This window comes from Canis lupus, chromosome 20 (genome assembly GCF_048164855.1).
Source record: "Canis lupus baileyi chromosome 20, mCanLup2.hap1, whole genome shotgun sequence".
Classification (NCBI taxonomy): Eukaryota; Metazoa; Chordata; class Mammalia; order Carnivora; family Canidae; genus Canis; species Canis lupus.
In genome coordinates this window covers 44,259,372-44,283,892 of record NC_132857.1, presented here as the reverse complement: position 1 = coordinate 44,283,892, position 24,521 = coordinate 44,259,372, and the positions used below count along the sequence as shown (strand labels likewise).

At 44.5% G+C, this 24,521-nt stretch overlaps 1 long non-coding RNA gene across 1 annotated transcript; it reads right to left on the bottom strand.

Moving 5' to 3' along the window:
* Nucleotides 1–6,089: 6,089 nt before the first annotated feature.
* On the bottom strand, nt 6,090–24,212 carry LOC140612113 (uncharacterized). The gene is made up of 5 exons (XR_012013423.1): nt 24,010–24,212; nt 21,784–21,942; nt 20,239–20,400; nt 18,393–18,475; nt 6,090–6,598 (listed from the first exon to the last, which is right to left on the bottom strand). It is a non-coding gene; the product is annotated as an uncharacterized lncRNA (long non-coding RNA).
* Between the last annotated feature and the right edge of the window lie 309 nt (nt 24,213–24,521).

The following is a 24,521-nucleotide window of genomic DNA, read 5'->3' as shown; positions in this document are numbered from 1 at the left end:
ACTCCTTTGAAAGAATTCAATAGCAAGAGAACGCAGAAACCTCCCAGCTGAAATGAGGCTCACAGGGCATGTTTGCATTTCAACTATTGGGGCTGCCCTGGCTCTCCACTCCTAAGATTTAACTCTGCAATTCTGTTTCATCTCATTTGGGGAACCCACATGATGCTGTAGCGAAAATTATTTTTTTTAATGTTCAGATATCCTCAAGGAAAATAGGGATGATGTGGAAGTTTTGTGCAGCTGTGATTCATGAAGTGCTATTACATACTCGGAGCCAACAGGTCAGTGGTGGTAATAAAAACACACACTTTCATAGCTGAACTAAATGTATCCTCAGTCCCTACTGTGTACTACACCCTGCGCTAAGCAGAATAGGATATAATGGTGACAAAGACAGACCCAGTCCCCCAGCACCCAACACGGTGCCTGGGTAGATAGGAAGCTGTGAAAGAATGTATTCACTGAAAGAATACATCAGCATTTCTACCTCGGTGGGGGTCCCCTCCGCCCTCAGACGTGGGCAGGGCTGTCCTTGAAGGGATTCAGAACCCAAGGTCATGCTAAGGAAAGAGGCAGGTAACCAAGGTGAGTCAACTATGTGCCCCTTTCACCAACTACACTGTTTCAAAAAAGGGGAGCAAATATGATTTATTCCCTTGGGAGCAAATTAAAATCAAAGGTAAAGGAGAAAAAAAAAGGTAAAGGAGAGAAGTCAGTGTCTCAAAAGCCAAACTGAGCAAAGATAGACTATTTGATGATACTAAGGCATCGTTGCTAAAATTTTGGAGTGATAAAGTTATTGTGCTAATGGGTTTTTTTTTTTTTTTTTTTTAGGTTCTTAATGCATACTGAAGCATGTAAGGATGAAATCACATAAGCCTGGCATTTGCTTTAAAATAATCTGTAGGGGGCAGCCCGGGTGGCTCAGCGGTTTAGCGCCGCCTTCAGTCCAGGGCCTGATCCTGGAGACCCCTGCATGGAGCCTGCTTCTCCCTCTGCCTGTGTCTCTGCCTCCCTCTCTCTCTCCTCTGTGTCTCTCATGAATGAATAAATTAATGAATAAATCAATAAATAAAATAATCTGTAGGTGATGGGAAACTGGGGATCCAGGACACAAGGAGGACAGGGTCGGGGAGACTGGCCACCTGTTGACAATTGTGGCAGCCAGGTGACAAGGACACCAGAGGTTCCCAGACTTGTCAGTACATGGGAATGAGCCAGGGAGCATCAAAAATATGGATATCGGGATCCCTGGGTGGCGCAGCGGTTTGGCGCCTGCCTTTGGCCCAGGGCGCGATCCTGGAGACCCGGGATCGAATCCCACGTCGGGCTCCCGGTGCATGGAGCCTGCTTCTCCTTCTGCCTATGTCTCTGCCTCTCTCTCTCTCTCTCTCTCTGTGTGACTATCATAAATAAATAAAAATTAAAAAAAAAAAATATGGATATCTTCATTCCAACCCCAGAGACAGGGAGTTAATGGTCGGGAAGGATGTTAGCATTGGGATAAGATTCCTAAGTGATTCCAAATGCAGGAACCAATGGGTTGGTTATACTATTCTCTATATTATCTTTAAGATTTTTATTTACTTATTTGGAAGAGAAAAAGAGCACCTGCGTGGGGAGGGCAGGGAGTGGAGGAGGCGGGGGACAAGCAGACTCCAGGCTGAGTGCTGGCTCAATCCCATGACCCTGAGATGGTGACCTCAGCTGAGATCAAGGCCCATGCTCAACCGACTGAGCTACCCGGGTGCCCCTATTCTCTATATTCTTGAGTGTATTTGACATTTTGCAAAATGAAAGTGTTTTTTAATGCAATGAGGACTGAGGACAAAAGGTAGTTAAGCATCTGAGGATGGAGGACCACCGGCCCCCCTCTCAGTGCCTTAGTCTCAGGCCACCCCCTGCCCACAGCTGTCTCTGCATCTCTTGGCTCCTGAAACAGGGAGGGAACCTGCAAACGAGAGCACAACCACATCAACCACATCATTCGCCTACAAATGGCCCCAACCTCGCTCCCTTAAAAGGCAGGAGCCCCCGAGTGTGCCATTCCCGAGTTTTCATGTCTGGTTCTGATAATGCAGCCTCCTTCCCCCCTCCACCCGCCCCCTTCCACTTGGCCACCGGCACACTGGTCTCCCTCTGCTCCTTCTTTTGTGACATGAATTATCCACTTTCACCTCCTGCCAGGAAGGGGAGGCCAGGGCTTCCTAACAGCCCCATGATTGAGATTAATCATCCTCGGATGGACGGATGTTTTTTACCTACTCATTTCCAGCAGGACCCGCAAAGCCCTCTCACCTGGCCTCCCGAAGACCCCCACGGACAGGCACATCTTACCGGATAATGCTTCATTTTAACCAGAATGTCTCAATAGTAGGTTTCATGTTCTCAGCTGTGCTCACAGTGGGGATGTGATTTTCCTTCATGAAAATGCCATTATTACAGGACTGCGGGCTGACAGTCCTACCAACAATAGGCCTCTATTATTTGTGAGGAAATGGTACTTTGGAGAGGGATTTGCATGTTGTTCTCCACAATGAGCCAAGCATGGCAGACGATCAGGAGCCTGCAGATAAACCGTCACTTGAGCCAGACTCCCAGACATTCCAGGGGCCCCTGGCTATGGCCAGGACTTCACTCTGAATGTGACAGGAACCCCCAAAACAGAAGCCCCAGTGGACTAAATCCTGACTTTACATTCTGTGGCTCCAAGTGTTCTCTTTCCTCCATTATTTTTTTGTTGAGTCCTTCCTGGATGTGGGTCACTGTTGAGACAACAGCCTGTGAGGCCAGCTCAGCCATCAAGAAGGAAAGGAAGCAGCAGGCTTAAGTACCCCAAATGTGCCACCGTTCTGGACACTTTAAGGTAGAGGTTGCACGCTCCACTCTGATGTCCACAGGGTTAGGGATGGAAAGCAAGCAAGCTGAGTTGGGTGTGCAATAGGGTGCAGTGGAGGGGGGGAGGGGGTGCACACCAGCCAGACAAGGGAGCCACTACTTCGTGGGGCGCCTAGGAGGTTCAGCTGGTTGAGTGTCTGCCTTCAGCTAGGCCCATGATCTCAGGGTCCTGGGATGGAGCCCCAAGCCCCACATCTGGCTCCCTGCTCAGAGGGGAGTCCCCTTCTCTCTCTCTCCCTCCACTCCTCCCCCTCTCCCTGCTCATGCTCTCTCTCTCTTTCAAATACATAATTTTTTTTTTTTTTAAAGGCAGCCACTACTTTAAACCACTGTTTCATGTAGTAAAATTGGTTCGGTGTAGCCATATGTAGATCTTTTCAGAGAAGCTGGAAACATGGAATTCAAAGTGAAATCACTCCACTTTTAAATGATGGTAAAGAATTCTATTTTTAGGAAAAATACAGTGGAAACACTATACATTCCAAACTACGAGTGTGTTGGGCTGGACGATACCCGGCTCCCCCACGGGAAATCCGCTATGTCTGCTGGCTACACCCGCCTCTCTGCTCCTTCCCTGAACACCCCACAGGCCCTGCTGGGCACCCACACCAGCTTCATTTTAACTTTAGCTGCTTCTCCTGCCGCACACACGAGGACAGTCCTAGCCATACGCCCCTCGGCCTGGACCCTAAGGGGCTGTTCTTGTTGCCTGGCCATTCTCAGGACCTGGCTTGCACCTGCCCATTCTCAGGACCTGGCTTGCACCTGTCCACTCTCAGGACCTGGCTTGCACCTGCCCACTCTCAGGACCTGGCTTGCACCTGCCCACTCTCAGGACCTGGCTTGCACCTGCCCATTCTCAGGACTTGGCTTGCACCTGCCCATTCTCAGGACCTGGCTTGCACCTGCCCACTCTCAGGACCTGGCTTGCACCTGCACCTGCCCATTCTCAGGACCTGGCTTGCACCTGCCCACATTTCACCGACTCCCCAGCACAGCCCCCGACGCCGGTGTTCTCACCCACATCACACAGATGAGGAAACGAGCCTCGGACTGGGTGAGGGACTTGTCCCAAACCCCCAATCTCTGCCCACGGCCGGGGAGCCCCAAGCCTGTGCTCTCAGGGCTGCAAGGGCACCGCTTCCTGTCCTGTCATGTTTCACTTACCAGCAGTTCACTTACGAACATTTTGTACCCGCTGAAAGCCACAGCCCTGCCTTAAGATACAAACAAACAACACGTTATAATCACATCAGGAGTCCTCCACTCCGCGCTCAACGTGTCACCAAGCCATCCACGGGGTTACTTACCGCTGTGAACTGTGACCCCTTGCTAGGCCACGGCTGAGCAAACCCATAATTTTAAGATGCCTATTAAATATCCAACAGCTGGCGCGTGTTGACTGGAGTCACCCTTCCCCCATCGCTCAGGAGTTTTCCAACAACACAGAACATCTCCTATTTTTTGCCTCAGGCCGTTTAATTATTTGAAAGAAAAATATCACCAAAACATTGCTCTCCTTCTGGGGGGGGGGAGGGGGAAGCAAAACAGCTGGGACACCTGGATGGCTCAGTAGTTGAGCGCCTGCCTTCAGCCCAGGGCCTGATCCTGGAGACCCAGGATGGAGCCCCACATCCGGCTCCCTGCATGGAGCCTGCTTCTCCCTCTGCCTGTGTCTCTGCCCCTCTCATGAATAAATAAATAAAAATCTTTTTTAAAAAAGCAAAAAAGCAAAACAGCTTGCCAACATTACTCCTGAAGACAGGTGCACACACACGCTCCAAGGCCCGCATCCCCAGGAGAGATGCCCTGGAGCCCTAGGGGACTCCACGCCCTGGGGGTGGGGGGGCAGGGGGCAGGGGCAGGGGCTTGCTCACCTCCCCCTGAGCACGCACGCTCCTCGGCTCCGGCTCTAGCCTGGCCATCAGCGGGAACCCCCGCACCTCCTGCGGGCACCCTCCCCGAGCCCCGCGACGTCCGAGTCCGCAGCCGGCCGCCCAAATGCGAGTGCCTGGCCTGCCACCTGGTGGGCACGACGGGGAAGACGGGCCCCGAGCGCCTGGCCTGCGGATTACCCCTCTGCTCTGGAGAGGGCAGCAGGGGATGGGAATGCAGAGCGGCCGCAGATTGATTCGACAAAATTAAAGAGAACCCACGAGGGGGGTCTGCGGATCATTCTTCCTCCCTATGATCAGAGCTTTGTAGGAGGGATGGTTGCAAGTTTTAAACGCTCCAAGTCCACGCCACAGATGCATCTTGGATGAATGCGCGGCCTAGCGGTTACTAAAGTTTGGTGTGGAGGTCAGAATCTTCCAGGGATATCTTTAAAATGCAAATACCCCACCCACTCCAATCTATTTACTCAAAATCTAGGTCAAGCATCATTTATGTATCTGTTCTTATTGCAGTAAAAATCACATAATATAAAATTTACCACCTTATCTAATTTTTTAACATCCAGTGAAGTACGGTGCATGGGATACGGCCCTGGGCTGCCAGGAATGAAGGCGTCCTTTCTGGCCTCCGTAAGTGCACCAGCCCAGGAAGTGGAGGAAGAGAAGTGCAGCCTGCTTTCCACTTTCCTTGCCAGCTGTCCTGACTCAAGACTCTGTCTCCTGCAGGAAAACCCACTTTGCCTGTGTAAATCTAGAAGTGGGGATGTTTCCTAATTCCCACAAAGATCCCATGAATTTTAGTTCTAACTTGGAAAACCAGGGACCAGTGCGGAACATGTGTGAAGGCCACCAGGAATCACCTGTACCAACTGGAAGGGACTGGGAAATCTGACATGACCTTCTTTCTACTCATTTTCAAAGTCAGGATTATTGAGAGATTTCTGTTTGTTGACGAGGACTGAGACCATACAAACCCCACAGGCCAAGGTGACCTAGGGTATGTTCAAACACAGAAAGCCTGCAACACAACTGTTCCTACTCTGTTTTCCAGGAACTAGGCAAGCTCAGTGGCTCCTCTTCCTAACAAAGCCAAAGCCAGATTTTGTTGTACTTCTCCAGGTAACATGACAATTATGGTCCTGTCAGCATCCCTTCCAGATAATTACATCTTGGAAAGTTTATATCACATACATGGAATCATTCCAAAGCCCAAGCTGGGTGAGCATTAATTTCTTAGCTTTTTCTTTTTTTTTTTTTTTAAGATTTTATTTATTTATTCATGAGAGACATGCAGAGAGAGGCAGAGACACAGGCAGAGGGAGAAGCAGGTTCCCTGCAGGGAGCTTGATGTGGGACTTGATCCCAGGACCCCAGGATCACGCCCTGAGCCGAAGGCAGATGCTCAAGCACTGAGCCAGCTAGGCGTCCCATGGCTCTATATCTCAATTTGTTTATCCATTCATCCGTCAGTGGACAGTCGGGTTGCTTCTACCTTTCGGCTACTGTGAATAATGCTGCCATGAATATGGGTGCGCAGATATCTCTTCAAGACCTTGCTTTCCATTCTTTCAGATAAACACCCAGAGTGGGATTGCCGAATCATACAGTGGTCCTCTTTGGCACCTTTCATTTTCACAGGCCCCGTCGGTGACTGGGATACACAACAGAATTACTGAGGAGGTCCAGCTCCTTAGCTACCCGGGGCGAATGTGAGAATGCCATTCCCGAGGTCTTGCTCCATCCTCCCCTAGGAAGGAATAAACCTGGAGCTCTGTGTTGTTCCAGGGACTCAACCTGTAGATAGCCTGGAAGAAAGAGATAATAATTAGGCAAATAAATTTCAAACAGTGATTAGTGCTGCAAAGAAAACAAAGCAGATTCAGTGGCAGAGTGACTCGGAGTGGCAGCTCCTCTAACAGTGACACCAATATTTAATGTAGCACCGACTGTGCCCCCAGGCCACGTCCTAAGGGCTTCATTTGTATTATCTTCTATCAACTGTACAACCATTTAATGATATAAGGACATCACCATCCCCACGTACAGCTGAGCAGAAGGAGAAGTAGAGCAGTTGAGTGCTTGCTGAATATTACACAGCCCGCACAGGACAGAGCCAAGAATGGAAGCCAGGGAGGAGGCCTCTGGAGTTCCAGAGAGCAGGTGACATCTGAGCTGAGGCCTGAATGGCAAGGAAGCGTCAGCCATGCACAGTTCTGGGACAGAACATTCCCAGGTAGCAAATGCGAAGCAGCAAGAACCTGCTTCCACTACTGAAAGTGACTGAAGCAGCAGGTATAATCAGAGGGGAAAAGAGCACATGGGAGGTCAGGGGCAGATCATTAAAGATTTCATAACCAGAATGAGGAGGTTGGATTTTATTCTACTGACTCTGGGAAGCCACTGGAGAGTTTTAAGCCTGGGAGAGACCAGCTTTTGCTTTCCTTCCGATAGCTTGCTTTGGTGATATATATTACACACGGTTGCAACAAGAAACCAAATTCTGGTGGGGACCTTAGAGTCCAAGTTTCTGAGTTTCTTCATTCTTGGACAGATTTCACTAATATTCTACACGTGATTAGAATCTCTGAGGCTCACGCGTCACATCCATGAACATCTTCACACTGAGGCCAGCTCTCCTCAGCAACCATTACTTAACTGATGACCTACGTCCACCTTAACCACAGACTGTAATTTGCTTTTACCTCACCGTGCTATCATCACACCCCAAGGCCCTGGGAACAGCACTTGATTTTTTCAGAGCTCTGATTTCCCACCACAGGGGGACAAGATTACTTGCCCCCACTTAGGGAGATCTGCACGGACCTGTAGTTGCTGCAGGTGGGTTAATGAGTGTGAATTAGAAACTGCAACCCGATTAAGGAAATAACAGGCAGCCAACGAAATAGATGTGTTAGTATTTTACCTTGAAATGGCACTTACGGCTGCATGAACTGGAGATTATAAGAGCTCTTTCGGGCTTTTACATAAAGCGTTTGCCCTCCTCAGAGGCAGGGCCATCATTGTAAGCCTGGGTCCCCAATGAGGGCAGACCTGTCCAGAACTGCTCATCCCTGAAGTTTTCATGGCATAACAATCTGCCTTTTATCTTAACCAACTCACCTCAACGCAAGAAAGTCTAAATCCTCTGCACTTCTCAACAGCACTCTGATTGCCCCGGAGGGACTGGCCTCTGTTGTGTGGGACAAGAAATCAAGGTGCCTAACCAATGGTGGTGAGCACCACCCCACCCAATACTGGGAGCTGGATGAGTCCCTGCTCTGCTCCTCCTCTCACCAACTTGGCACAGGATGGTCATGTGACCTTCACCCAGGACAAATACGTCACCTTGGCTTAGCTGATCAAATCCTTGCCTCCCTGGGATGCTGAATCTTGGCTGAAGGACACAAGGTCTCACAAGGAACCAGAGTTCCAATGATATCAATGAGCAGAGCCTGCCATCCACGTCTTCCAGAGCAATCTGGTGCCCAGATGCTCCTGCCCAGTTCTTCAGCTCTCACTTCACTCTTGGGAGCAGTCCCACAACCTTCCTAAAAAATAATTAGTCCTTTTATGCTAATATTAGCCAATGTTTCTGTTGCTTGCAACTAAAAAACGCAACTAGATACAATGAACACTCAGAGATTACAATTAGGTATCACCAAGCAACCTAATATCTGCAAGGAGATACATGCATCTGCTATCCAAAAACACTATGGCAAAAAAAGGGGGGGGAGGGAAGGGAAGGTAGTTTCCCTCACAATGAAAAGATCCAGAGACAGGGACTCCAGGGCTGGTACGATGTTCACATGGTCCAGGCTCCACCTATGCTTCTGCTCCAATATCTTTAACTCATGCTTTCACTTATGGGGTGTCCTTATGATCACAGATGGTCACTGTGGCTCTAGTCATCTCAGCCATGTTCCAGGTAGGACAGAGGGACAGGGAAGAGGCAAGGGTCCCCCAGCAGCAAGTGAGTGTTCTTGAAAAAAACTATGTTGGAAGTTACTTCTACCCACTTCTTTGGCCCAACCTCAAGGAAACCTAGCAAATGAAGTTTTTTAAAAATTGGGCAAATTTCCTTATTCAAATATACAGGAGCCCTATCCTACAAAGGAGAGAATGGATACTGAGTAGGCAACCAGCAATCTCTTTCAATATTGTTTTCTCAAAAATTGCTGCAGCTAGGGGCACCTAGGTAGCTCAGCCAGGTAAGTGCCTTCAGCTCACATCATGATCTCAGGGTCCTGGGATTGAGCCCTACTGAACAGGGAGCCAGTGTCTCCCTCTGTCACTCTCTCTTTCTCTCAAATAAAAAAAAAATGATTCAATTTTAAATTTCTGAAGCTTCAGAAGGATATTCTGAGGATTCTCACTCATCTTTTCTCAAATAGTTTTAAAAACTCTGATTATGAAGAAAATGACAGAAAAGTGTCCATTTCCATAGACCTGACTTGGCATCGTGGTTCCAGCACATCTTTGTGGAATGCTTTGAACCAGATACCCAATCCTAAAAATGTAAAATCTGCCTCAATCAACAAGGACTGGCTGAGGTAACAACCCACAGTCCCATCTATGTCAAAGATAGTATAGAACTAACATTTCCAATAGATGAAGTGTCCAACTGCACTGCAAGACCACAAAAAAAAGATGCATTGGCCATAAAGTGAACAGAACTCTTACAGTTCTTAGCCTTGGCCCCAGGAAGAATTTGAATTGTGCCGTAAGCTTAGTCAGGAATCTGTCTACCCGTATTTCCTTAGAAATTAGAGAAGAGAAACTACCAGGAGCCAAAGCCAGGGGTGCACTCATCTGAGGCATCTGGGGAGGATGGGAGAAATTGTGACGTTAAGGCAAAAACAGGTCTTTGTTCCTGCTGGAAGACAATTCTTCATGTATCTCTTGAGTTTCTGCACTTGTGGCAAGGGGAGGCACTATCTTTTCCAGACTATCTACATAGAGAATAGCCTTAAGAAGACAAAAATAGTATCTCTCTCCAGAACAAAGGATAAGTTTGCTTGCCCGTAGATAATGTCTCCCTCCAGAGCTAAGGGCAAGCATGCTTGTTTCCCACTACAAAAGATTCAGGCTCCCTCAACTCAGGATGCCTCTCCTGTAACACAGTTCCCTGTAATTGTGGGGGTCACCTGGCCCTCTCCATATGACCCTATGGAAATGGGGTTCAGGAAACTGGCACAACCATGACACTCAGGCTACTGCTACTGTGTGAAGTAACAAACTTCTTTGTCCTGAACCAGGAGTCCACCAGCATCCATAAAACTGCACCAGGGTAACTGGTTGGTTTGCGAGGTACAAGTTGGGTAAAATCCCAGACCCTTTAAAATCTTCATCTCTTTTTCCTCTTTATCACCATGTTCCCCCATGAGTTCTCTAGTCTACTTCCTGAATGTAAACACTGGGTCCTTAGCTCCCAATCATCCCCCAGAAAACAGAAATATTTTTAACACATTTGACTAAGTCATAGAAATCTCAAAATAATGCTCTGCATATTTTTAAGAACTTTCTAGTTGCATAAAAAAATCCATCCAAGCACTTAGTTCCCTGCTATGGCCAAACCCTTGGCATGACATGGTTAAACCACACTTGCTCATGGCAGTGGATGTTTCTCATGAGACTCAACCACCTACAACAGAGAAAAAGAGATTCATGTCAAACCCAGTGCTGCCCAGAAGTGACCCAAGAACCAAGAAGGATGTATATTTATCTCCAAACTCCATCTTCTGACATTATCAGGCTGAGCTGCTGATGGCTGATTTTTTTTTTTTTTTTTTTTTTTTTTTTTTTTTTTTAAGAATTGGAAAGTTAAGGGAATGGGCCTATAAATAACAGGCTAAGCTGAGAGTGGATGAAATGGTCCATGCTGTTTGACTTTTCAATATTAAAAACCTTCATTCACCCCAAATACACACAAAGAATGATCAGATAAAAAATAATCTACTTCTGGTCAAGCCTAGCAATCTGTTGTCATCTGCCAGGGTCATAGCAGAAATCAAACACTGAACAGTAATAAAAAAGATAGCAATCAACTCTGCCAATTCCATTCATTTCCGACCCATCTGCATCCGGGCCTGTTGGAAATTCAGCCTGCAGAGAGCAAGAGTGTGCGTGCTTCAGCTGTCAAACCCCAGTACGACCTTTCTTTCCATTCTGTGAGAAATCTGGAGTGAAAGCCAACTTTCTCAAATTCCATTCTCCCCAGGGAAATAATAAAAGATTCTTTATTTCCAAGAGCACATCCCCATTGGCCTGCTTTTCCTAAGAGAAGGGCTTTGCTGTAGAATGGGACCTTGGAAATCTCCTTGCTCAAATTTTGATTTTTCATATGAAGAACTAAGGCTCAGAGGGGGCTAGTGATCACCTGTATATTAGGTGATCGCTAACTCCTTATCAGACAGATGGTTTGCAAATATTTTTTTCCCATCCCATAGGGTTGTCTTTTCATTGTACTGATGGTCTCCTTTGCTGTGCCGAAGCTTTGTGGTTTGATGTAGTCCTGCCTGTTTATTTATTTTGTTGCCTCTGCTTTAGGCTTCATAGCTAAAAAATCATTGCTAAGACCCATGTCAAGGAATTTTTTCCTGTTTTCTCTGAGTTTCGTGATTTCAGGTCTTACATGTAAGTTGTTAATCAAACCATTAACACCTCATGGAAATCCAGCCAAGGCTGTGTGGAGACAGAGTGGTTTTCACAAAATGCCTACTAAAGAGCCTCTTGAGTTGCTCCCTTCTGAGAGCAAGACTTCCTGTTATATTTGGGGAACTTCTGATGTGCAATAAATAATCTATTCTCAGCCTCCCTGAACCAGCTATTCAATTAATCTCGTGCCCTTTTAGGCATGATAAACCCCAAGCATGTTCCTCTCTCTCTCAGCTGCACAGGGACAGAGAGAAGACAAAGAAGGAGCTCTTCTGATGTGTCCCTTCTGCCCCACCCGACAAGCCATGTGCCAGTTCAGGTCAAGGAGCGGTCATAAAGCAGGTGCCATTTGAACCATCTGTTCACTTTGAAGAGTATGTTCATTTTCCAAGTTTTCTCATATGTAAAAATCAGATTTCACCTTCCCATCCCAAAACTCAAATTTCAGGTTTTTCTTGAAAAATCAAAATTAAAACCATAATGTCAGATGGCAATGCCAAGGAGTGGCTGTCCTCTTTAGATGGTGACATGAGCTCTCTGGTTTGCCATAATCCCCACTCCACCCCTGACATTTCCTGCCTGTTCTTCATAGGAAACTGGACTTGTGACCTCTGAATGAGGATTTATTGTGGCAGTTTGTTCATTGTGCCAAAAAAAACCATTCATCGATTGCCTACGATAGCGAGCTAAACTCACAAAAATCCCTGACAGCATGGAGTTCATATTTTGGTGTGGGTTGACAGACAATAAACATATAATTATAGGAAATATTGGAAGGTGATTGTTCTATGAAGAAAAAAGAACAAAGAAGGAGACACCAAGTGTGGGTGGGTACGATTTTAAAATACAATAGGCAGGGAAAGGCTTACCAAGACATTTAAATTAAACCTTAAAGAAGGTGCAGGAATATGCCATGCAAATATGGCTTAGGAATAGCTCTATGCACAAAAGAGCAAGTGCAAAGGCCCTGAGGCAGTGAGATGTAGAAAGACAACATCTGGGGATACAGACACTTCTGTATGTTCCAGGGACATTCACTGTGTGTCCTTCTTTCCTGTTTCCCACTCCCCCACTTCACCCTCAACCCAGACTCCAGCAAAGTTAGTTCACTAGCCCCGAAGGCTTCACAGGGATAAGTACACCCCAGCTTGGAGGCAACTAGACACCTCTCCAAGGGATCCACAATCATGGATAATTTTAGGAAAATCAAATGCTGGACTTCCCACTCCCATCTCCACTCTTTCTAACGTTGAACTCTACTCCTGAAGTAGAGGCTTCCTGCCAGTCTGTTGATCCCCTCTGCCACCTCCCTGCTAAGGTCACCCATGGCTCTCTATGAACACCAGCCCTCCCACCCAGCCTGACTCCTCCCACAGGACTTGACGCAGGTGTTCCTGAGCAGACCCTAAACAAAAGCAAATTAGGAGACATCAGTGCAAGGCACCTGGCAGGGCCGCCCCTCTCTCCCAATGTCAAGCATGTCCTGTTAACGACCAACAATGGCATTAAAGACAAAGTATTCTGGCCATGTTAGGAAGTTCTGAATTCAACTATTCAGAATTTCTACTTAACATCCTCTTCTCTTCTATCTCTGACTTGCATCAAAGAAAGCAATTCTCCTGAGGCCAAGAGCAAAGAAGAGAATCTGGCATAGGCCTTATGTTACCAGGCAGTAAACTAGCAAGGTTTCAGATCCCACTGCTCTCTTTTTCTTTCTTAGAATTAAAACCAGAAGTGAAAGCATTATCACAGAGATGTCTACTGGAATTGGAAAATGAAATCAGATATTTTCTGACAGGAAGCAAATAGATTTGGCTGATGGGCTTGACCATGGTGAACATTTTCCACAAATTAAGTTTATGGTTTCATATAAATGCATTCGAAGTTCTGCATTTGATATAAAATATTGCACTGGCAAAATTCTGTTGTGTTGACCAATGTTTTATTTTCTCAACCATTTACAAATATATCAGGTTAAAGATTATACCTAGTATACCTATCATTGAAAAAATAAGTATAATTAAGAATAATTTGATCAGGATTAATAAATACTTTTCATACAATTCCAAGAAATCAAGAGAGTGAATAAGCCTAACAACTGGATAAGAAATCTTTTGCAATTCAGGCTATCTCCAATTCTTTGTTTTTAATAAAACTGAAAGGAAACCTAACTGCATTGTCAACTGATCTGTCATTACTAAAATCACTGGATAAGTGTTGTGATATATCACTATGTAATTGTTGTTATATAAGCACAAAAAAATTCAAACTGGTATAATAGATCTCCTTCTGTAACTATTTCACAAATGAATTTTTTAATTTGCAGCTATAAAAAAATGGGAATAGAATTGATGCTCCCTCCATCTCCTTCTGACAAGAAGCTATAATCAACCATGAATACATGAACTATTTGTTAAAGCCCCAATCATGTCATTTAGCAGATATATTTCCAAAACGTTTTTACATTTTGCGACCAATATCAAAATTGTGATGTTATGATATTATGGTCAGCATACTAACGGTGTATTTGTGTACTACTAATAATTATAATGATTACTCAATCAGAAAGATTTTGTTAATACTTAGGGCTTTATTATCACAGGCTATAAAGGAAGAATTCAGCTTTAGTCAGCGAATTTTTGGTTTTGGAAGAACATGCTGGAATGCTCAATAAAAAACTTAGAAGCATAAAAAAATATATATACTAAGATTTTGTGGAGTAAGCAGAATAGAAATTCAAAGGAAGAAAGTAAAGATGTAAAATGTTCAAATGCTCCTGCAGAGCTTGTTTATGTATTCAAAAAGAGACAACAATGGGTATAGAAAACCTATGGTATTTAGATTTCATTAAATTCAAAAGAATAATGTAGGTGATCTATTTTTAAATGTCAATATTTGGAAATATCAGAAGTTACATACTTTGCATTATACTTTCTATTATACTCATTTCCTTAGGTGTGATAATGGTATTTATTGTCTTAGTACAGGAGAATGCCCATATTCTGAGGAGATGTACCAGCTGTCATGAAATTTCTCCATACTCATATATCAACAGGACTATTATTAATTTAATACTTTTATTTCAATTGGCTCATTTTCTTTTACTTAAATTAATTTTGAAAGAAAATGTTATGTCATTAGCACAAATAAAAAATTGTCATTACTTATTATAAAAAGAAGATAAAAATCAATAGACAAATGAAAATAAGATGATGTTTTTAACTTTCTGGCTAAAATCTATTACTTACACCATGAATCTGAGCCTGAAACCTATTCTCTCATTTTAAAAAAGGGTAGAGTAAAAAATATATAAATATAAATAAATAAATAATAATAAAAATTTTAAAGGGCAGGATTGTACTGGAGAAAGCAGTTTAGGGAGTGGTAAAAGCATTAAAGTAACTCAAGATACAAAGTGACTTCATTTTTTCTCTCAGGTGAGGTTGAAAATAAAGACAATTAAAATGGAGTGATGAGAAGGAAATCTTGCCGTTTTGTGCCAACACGGATGGACCAAGAGGGTATTACTGTAAGTGGAATAAGTCAGACAGAGAAAGACAAACACCATATGATTTCACTTACATATAGAATGCAAAAACCAAAGCAAATGAATGAACAAGCAAGCAAGCAAACAAAACCAGAAGCAGACTCAGAGACGCAGAGAACCATCTGGTGGCTGCCAGAGGGTGATGGGTGGGGGGATGGGCGAAACAGGTCAAAGGGGACTAAGAGGCACAAATGTCTAGTTATAAAATAAGTCACACGGATGAAAAGTACAACATAGGGAATATAGTCAATAATATGGTGGTAACTTTGTATGGTTACAGATGGTAATAGCACTTGCTTTGGTGAGCATTTCGTAATGTATATAAATGTCAAATCACTATGTTGTACACCTAAAACTAATACTGTAATGTTGACTGTATTTCAATTAAAAATAAAAAGCTCAGGGACGCCTGGGTGGCTCAGCGGTTGAGCATCTGCCTTGGCTCAGGGCGTGATTCTGGACTCCCAGGATCGAGTCCCACGTCTGGCTCCCTACATGGAGCCTGCTTCTCCCTCTGCCTATGTCTCTGCCTCTCCCTCTCTGTGTATCTCATGAATAAATAAATAAAGTAAGTAAATAAATAAATAAATAAATAAATAAATAAATAAATAAATCTCAAAAAAATAATAAAAATAAAAAATAAAATGCTTCCAAAATTTTGATGGAGTGCTTTATATATAACATGGATAAGGTACAGACTGTTAGAAGAACACCCAGGTGGCTAGAGGTGCAAAAATGCAAAGAGGGGACTTCAAAACAAAGGTCTACAGATGAAAGAACATGAACCACATGTGAAGGTTCAGTATGACTTGGGTTGACCGAGCCTCCTGGTTTTCATGAGAGTTTTCATTTTCCCGGGGTAATAATTGACGGTACCTTCTTTCATCCCAAGTATACTCTGTCTGGACAATCAACTAGAGATCTCCCCAAGTATGACCGAAATGTTGAGTATGGTGAGAAGAAGCTAGAAATGAGGCTGAAGAGGTGGGCAGAGTCCAGCTAAATCCCGAGGACAAAAGGGAACCACGAAAGCACTCAAGCAAGGGAGTCAGTCCCCTGATGAGACTGCAAACAAAGGCAGCTAAGTGTGGTCAATGGCCTGAAGGGGGCCAGACCTGATGGAAGTGAGGACAGCAGCATCAGCGGGGAAGAAGAGAAATGACCTGGTGCATATGATTTGGGGAGGTAAATTCATGAGGGCTTGGTAATCAATGGTGGGCATCAGGCCGGGGGTAATAGAACAAGAGGGGTCAAGGATGATAACCAGGTTTGGGCTTAAGCAACTGCTGGTTTAGTGGTGCACTCACTCAAACCGGAGATGAAAGAAAAGGAGGAAGTTTATGGGAGACCTAACTGTTACTTAGGTCAGAATGAGTGTGAAGTCACTAGAGGACATCCAAGTGGATATGTATAGTAATACCTACATGTACAGGGTGACAGACTGGGGTGTGTGAGCATTAAATAAGAGGTCCTCAGTGTGTGCACATGCACACACACACCCTCCCCACCATGTAACCACCATCTCTAGAAAGGACTGCTGTGACAGAGATATATGGTGCTTCAGAACCATATGCAGTTTGAAAAACCCTTTCTCCTGACAGGTAAGTTTGACAGCCAGGCCTCCCTCTATAATGGTAATCAGTGATGCCAAGGGTAGTGGATGCCCAGCCCAGAGATGGAATTGTTCTGGAAGCATAGAGGCTTGGGTAGAAGTGGGCAAAGTTCTAGCATGTAATGTAAAGTAGAAGAAGGTAAGCCAGCAAAAGAGAGTGAGAAGGAGCACCAGAGAGAAGAAGAAAGCCAAGAGAGTATGGTGTTTCTTAAGAAAGAGAGAACCTTTAAGAAGGAGGAAGGGGTTAAGTGGTCTCTAACAGTGACAAATAGTACCAAGATGGCATGGTAACAATCAAGATATGTCTATTGGACCTGACAAGGAGGTCACCATGGCCCTTGGTTGGGCAGCTTCTAGGCAATTGATGGATAAAAGCCAGATTACAGTGGACTGAAGAGTGGAGACAGGTGAGAGAGAACACTCTCCATTAAGACATTTATGGAGAAAACATTATGTTTTGGTCTGTGACCAAAACAAGAGAAATAATGTGACTCCCAATTAGCAATGTGAATTTCTTAGTGCAGGAATGTGAGCTCGGCTCAGGGAAAGGTAGTGGGAATTGCATGTCAGCTCCCCCCCCCCAGCTAGTGTCAGCCCACGGAAATTATCACTGGTCTCCCCAGGCTGGGGTGCCACTAGAGTGCCACACGCCTGGCCAAGCAAATCATACTCACACCTGGACATGGGTGTCTTATCCATTGGTTCTCAGAAACCTCTCCATATTTAAGCCAGAACTATGTCACCTGCATCTTCATAATCTCAACAGTAACATCAACTATTACTATATAACTAGACCTGAAGGAGCATGTAGTTTACACTTCGAGAACATTATATTATTTATTCTTTAAAAACAATCCAATGTTTGTAACACAAATCTCCACACCTTGTAATAGAGGAAAAGTAAAGATCAGAGAGGTTAAGGTACTCACTCCAGGCCATGCAGCTATTGGGTGGCAGAGCCGGAATGCAAGAACACATTTGCCTGGCATTCTGGAATACCTCTGCTTCCTACAAGGCTTGATAACAGGAGCATTTTACTCAAAACTGTCCAAGGCCTCATGGTGCTAAAATAGGGCAAACTGTGCAACTCATTAAATCTCGGGGTTGGTGGGGGAGTGGGTTGCCTGGGTGGCTCAGTGGTTGAGCATCTGCCTTTGGCTCAGGTCATGATCCTGGGGTCCCGGGATCGAGTCCTACCCTCAGGCTCCATGTACGGAGCCTACTTACTCCTCTACCTATGTCTCTGCCTCTCTGTCCCTCATGAAAAAATAAATACAATCTTTTTTAAAAAATATCTCTGAGGGAGAGAAAATAGTATAGGAGCTTGATCCTGGCCTGGAGTCAGAAGAACCCAGTTCAAGTTCTTACCTTGGGTGACTACTTCACATAACTACCCTGGACCCCACCTGTTTCCTCATGCATAATAGTAGGGGAGATATTGACTTGATCATATACCCCATCAATAAAAAATATATATGAATACATACTGCCAATACATATGCTTTTATTTATCCTCTCATTTATAAGGCAGAAATGTGCATCTTAATGAAGAAATACTGCACACATTATTAAAAGGCATAAAAATAAAATATTTAAAAGGGTGAGATAAAGACGAAATAAGGAATATTAAATGTCCTATCGATCATGATGTCTTGATACTCTCATTAGCTAATACCCCAAGGCAAACATGAATTGGGGTAAGATTGATTCATCATAATAATAGTAGATAGAAATCCAGAGACCAAATATCTTGGTAATTTCGAGACATTCTTAGCTATCTTCTTACCTGGTTAAATGGAACGATCTTCATTTATCCCTCATGATGGCGGTTGATGAAAGGTGCAGTGTTGCCATGTCCCCGTGGCCCCCCTGCATTGCATGAGACATGTTATCTTCAAATGGTGGTATATTTGCAGAGTGTCCATTTGGTGAGGGATAGTTTCATTTAAACAAGGAAATAGAATTCATAAATCTACCTATGTGGGCACATCTATTTGTTTCCTGTGGCTGCCATGACAAACTAGGTGGCTTAAAACAACAGAAATTTATTCTCTCACGGTTCTGGAGGCTGGAAATCTAAAATCAAGGTTTAGGCAGTGCCACATTCCCTCTGAAACCTGTAGAGGAGAATCTTTCCCTTTTTTAGATGCTGGTGTTTGCTAGCAATCCTGGCATTCCTTGGCTTGCGATGCTTCATTCTAATATATGCCCCTGCCATCTCGTGGCTGTCTTCTCTCCAAATATCTCAGTCTCTGTGTCTCTTCTCTTCTTAGGGAGACACCAGCCATATTGGATTTAGAGCTCATCCTAATTCAGTATGAAGTCATCTAACTTAACTAAATGCATCTACAACAACTCTATTTCAAAATAAATCACCTTCTGAGGTACTTGGGACTGAGACCTCAATGAATCTTCTTATGGGACCCAACTTCACCTATAACAGCACAAATATGCTGAAAGGAAATGAAATAGGGAAGGCAGCTTCGTCCATGCTATAGACCTTCCACCTTTGTCTCAGGGGACATTGTATAGAAAAACCAGGACCTTCTGATGCATAGAGCAAGTAAGAATGTCATGTCAAGCCATTTATCAATTTTTTTAGATTCCTGAAGTGGGAAACCCATAAAGAAGGCTGAAAAAGAGCTGCCAAAGAGGAAGAGGAAGAAAGGGACAAGCGTGTGACCTCATTCAGCTAAGGGAGGTTAATGCTTCAGAAAAGGAGGGTTGACAGGGACAGTGGGAGCCAGAGTCACTATGATAATGTCTAGGAGGTGTCCACTGAACTTCAAGACAGGAAAATCACTTGGCCCTTAATCTCTTTGGTTTTACACTAGTATTTTCTTCACCAACTCCAAAGGATAACCTTGTACACCCCTTAAGGCACAAGCACTCTATTTTAGAGACTTCTGTCCTAGAAGAGCCCAAAGGTTCCTTTCAATTTAAAAAATGTAATGGCCCCATGAATGTCCCTTCCCCATAGATTACTCCCAAAATAGCTAAGAAATCAGATGCTGTGAAATAGTATCAGATTGAGTTGCATAAGAATTTTGTGAGGGCAGGGGCACCTGGGTGGCTCAGTGGTTGAACGTCTGCCTTCAGCTCAGGATGTGATCCCGGGATCGAGTCCCACATCAGGCTCCCCAGAGGGAGCCTACTTCTCCCATTGCCTTTGTCTCTGCCTCTCTCTGTGTGTCTCTCATGAATAAATAAATAAAAGCTTTAAAAAAAAAGAATTTTGTGAGGGCAGAAAGGGGAGACATAAAAAGAACACCTGAATATATTCACCTATTTATTTTTATCTTCAGGGCATGCTTGCAAGGAAAGCATGTAGAAAAACATTATGTTGAAACAAATTTGAAGAGTTTATTACTAATCAGTAGTAGTACTAGTATTCTGCATTTAGTTTCCTAAATTTAGTTTCCATTTCTCAGCTTCCTCATCTGTAAAATCTGTTATAATAGGACAGCTTCATAGGATTATTTTGTATATAGATATGTGTTAAGTGCATAAAACAGTGCCTGGTACACAAGAGCCGTGTAGGGTTTAGTCGCGGTTGTGATAATCATCATGATGATGGCCAACTTACTGAGCTACTATAATGGACTAGAAACTCTGCTAACCATTTGACTTACCTCCTCTCTTTTCATCAATGTGAAATTAAGAGAATGGGCTGACAAACCAGCCTGACTTCAAATCCACATCTTGTCAGTTGCCAGAAAGTCATTCAACATTTTTGAGTTCTTATTTCCTCATAGGCCTCTCAAATAATCCATGCAATCCATCCAGAATAGCAGCTGGTGAATAAGCAATGTTCAATTAATGTAAGCTCTTATGCTTCACGACTCAATGAAGAAAGTAAAATTATATCCATCCTGGTCAAGGGTCTCACAGCCAATGTAGAGTTGAAACTGGCCTAAAAATCAAGTCAGTTATGTGGGCACCACATGCCATGATAGGCACAATTAGAAATCATTTTCCATTCAGTCCCTTATATGTCACGACACTGTCCTACTCATTGATTGACAGGTTCCTCAGAGCAGCAGAAAGCATACACGTAAGCACCCAAACTTTCACAAGAACAACAGTAGTCACACACAGTCTTTCTTAAAAGTAACAGGCGCTGGCATTGTGGAAAAATAAAAATTTTAAATTACTATTGAGTGGAGAGAATTTCGACTTGCTTCTAGACCCAGTCCAAAAAATCAACTAAGGTGCAGCCTTGGTTGAACAGATTATGAGGTCTCTGTGGCCCCCTTTGAATTAAAAAATTCTACAATTTTATGAATTTACAATCCAGGTGGGGCTATAAGACAAAGACACATAAGATAACTAGAGAAAAGTTTGACACCATTTATGGCCAAAGGATACGGCTTCAGAAAAGTTAAGGTAGCCTTTAATTGATGGTTTAGACAGTAATTTCTAAAATATCCAATCATGAGAATATCTTGAAGCTCTTCCTAAAAGTACAGGTTTCTGGACCACATCCAAGACCAACTGAATCACCGCCTCCAGAGAATCTGCATTTTTTAACAAATACCTTTGATTTTTGACCTACGGACTCTACACCTAGACATTTAATTGGAGTGATGGTTCAAAGAACAGTATTTTTAAAAAGTTCTGAAGGTGATTCTAATGTAACCAAAGTTGAAAAACACTAAGATCACTGAGTTGTTGGGGAAAAATTGTATACCCGTGTTCACAGCAGCATTATTCACAATAGCCAAAAGAGGGAAATAACCCAAATGTCCATTGACAGATAAGTGTCTAAATTATATACCAAACTGTTCTATATACATAGAATGGAATATTATTTAGCCTTAAGAAGGAAGGAAATTCTGACACGTGTTATAATGTGGATGAAACTCAAAGATACTACATTAAGTAAAATAAGCCAAACACTAAAAGACAAGTACTGTATGATTCCACTCATCTAGAATAGCAAACTCACAGAAACAGAAAGTAGAATGGTTGTTGCCCAGGGGCTTGCGGAGGGGAAGATGGGGGTTGTTTAACGATAGAGAGTTTCAGTTCTGCAAGATGAAAAAGTTCCTGAGACAGACTCCACAACAGTATCAATATACTTAACACGACTGAGCTACACACTTAAACACAGTTAAGATGATAAATTTTATGTTATCTGTATTTTACTATGATTAAAATTTTCTAAATGCGGGCACCTGAGTGGTTCAGCCACTTAAGCATCTGCCTTCGGCTCAGGTTGTGATTCCAGGATCCAGGGATTGAGCTCCATGCCAGGCTCGCTGCTCAGTGAGGAGTCTGCTTCTCCCTCTCTTTCTGTGCTCCCTCTTGCTCTCATTCTTTCTTGCTTGCTCTCTCTGAAGTAAAAAGATAAATTTTTTTTTAATTTAAAAATGACAAACGATGGGGATGGTAAAGCATAGCTTGCTCTGCAGCCCTCATCCCCATCCTGGCTGACACTGCTCCCACACAGAGCCTAGGCCTTCACAATACCCCACACAGGAGAGAATAGGATGAGAGTGAAATGATTAAGGTCACATATCTGTGTGTTTGGGGAGGGAGTGAGAGTGGACGAGCAAAAAGGAGAGGATACTGCATGGATGGAAGGGAGTACAGGGAAGGTAAAAGGACACAACAGATGAAATCCCCTCAAACTCACTATGCACCATCTATTCTTGTAAACACTGCCTAGTGAGCACAAGACCAAATACTTCTTTTCGTTTGCCATGTGACCCTATTGCCTTTCTAGGGGACTGCCATAGAGGTCTACTGGCAAGTGCTCTAGGGAGGACAGAGACACGGGGTTCAAGGCCTGACTGTCCCTGGACCACTGGAGGAGCACCCACCCCTCTGTCCCCAGATCCCTCTCCAGGCTGGGGCTGTGCACAGTCCTCATGGCACAGACACGCACTGGTCCCTGACCCCTGAAGACCTGATGCACCAGCAGGAGCTGAAGTGTCTGAAGCAGGAACCACTTCATTAACAGAAAGGTGGTAGTGGAGGCTTTTTCACCTTGCTCCACTTGACATTTGGCTAGACTAGGTTTCCACCTTCAAGGAACTGACTTTTTGAAAAAACTAGCCAACACCTTTAAATGAGCCACATCCTCTGGAGGTGTGCTCTCCCCTTCTCTCCTCACAATCCCTTTTGTCTTTTAAAACCAGAGGAGACAAATGTGGCATAATTCTCTTCAATAATTGGGTTCTCCAGTCCTGGCCTAGCAAAACCAAAAATCTATGAGGAAGGAAGCATGCGGTTCAAACTCAGGGTGTGGGGGGAGTTTATCTGCTTGGAAGGGGTTGGATTGTTCCCAAAATAATCATTACTACAAAGGCAAATCAATGCTTGAAGATTTGTTCCCCGCTTTTAGACTAATTGGTGCACAGAAAGGAGGAGGAGGGGATGAGATGCAAAAAGCAGCCACCAGCTGCGAAGATTTGTGATGTTAATTAACAACATGATTAGACAGGAAAACCAGAGTCAGGTCTGATCAGTCCCAGGAAGCCCAGACTGGTCCTGGTAATGCCCAGGGAGTTGGGGAGCTGGGGGAAGGGACACTGACTGTCTCCCCTTGGGGCTGCCTCTGCTGCCCCAACGCCAAGGGGTTGGGAGCCTGGAGAAGACACCAGAAACTCTAAAACTCCTTCAACTGGGAGTCAAGAAGCAGCTCTAGCCCCAACCCAGAAACCCACTTGAGGCACCTGAGAACAAGACCAGTTCTGGAAGCATTCTCTGTCATAGCTACAGCCACTTTGCCAGCTCAGGCCACCACCAGGAAGCTTTCCCATGGCATCACAGCTGTGATGTGGGGTGTAAGTCTGAGTTTATAGTGAGGAGGAGAACACCAAAGGGAAATATGGAGCGGAGTTGAGAGTTAGTGATAAAGAATAATGGAGCTCTAGTAGTAAGGTAACTCTGCTTTTCAAAAGGGGGTTGCGGGTCCGAGCAGCGATTAAGTGCACTCAAAAGCAGCTTGATGTGCTTGCTTTACATCTCCTCATTCTTCTTGTGCCCAAAGAAGCCGTCTTGCCAATAGACCTGCTTCATGAGGGGGCAAAGGCAATTCTCCTGCTTGCTGCCTTCACTGGTATCTGGGGATGGGCTGCAGCAGTTCAGGCAATGCCACGCCGAGTCCTCAGGCAGAGCAGGGGCTAGAGCCCCTGCAGTGGTCTCCTTGCTCCCCTGAAATGGCCCCTTCAAATACAGGCAGTTCCACTAGACACCAGGGGAAGGACGCACCATCGCGATCATGGGGCTTTATAGCTGGAAGGCAACTGGGACAGTGTGGTCACCCGGCAGCCTGGAAGGAGATGGAACAGCTGAAAGGTGCAACGGACAGTGGAGAGGAACAAAGGGTCAGAAGCAGAGCCAGATAAGAAGCCAGGGCTGCAGCCCCGGGGCCTGCACTCTCTCTGTTGTCCCACCTGCTGAGACAGCTTGATTCGGCTCTGGTCACTGTCATTTGCCAAGGAAGCTCCCCCGTGTGCCTCTGGTCAGTTCCAGCAACCTTGGAGGGGAAGATAAAGAGCTGGAACACACTTACTCATGGGGAAAACATTGACTGTGAGCCTCTTCTCTGTGCCAGAGACGGAGCTAAGTTACGGGGACTGAGAGGCAGGGGCAGGGCTCACAGTCTAGCAGGGACAGCAGGTCCACACATGAAGAATCCAAAGTACCCCTTACCCCCCTCATCCCTAGAGCAACAGCTGTTTCCTTGGTCTTCTCTGTCCTCCTTCGGGGGTGCTTCTCCTGGGAATCAGCACCTTCACACTTGCCCACTGGCTGCTCAGGACCCAAAGGAATGCCTTTTGGTCCCGCTCACCACCCTTCAAAACTAGCATCCCATCATATCAGGATGAGTAAAATGTTCTAAAAACGGATGCCAACAGTTGCACAACTCAATAAATTAACTAAAAATCATCAGTTGTGCACTGAA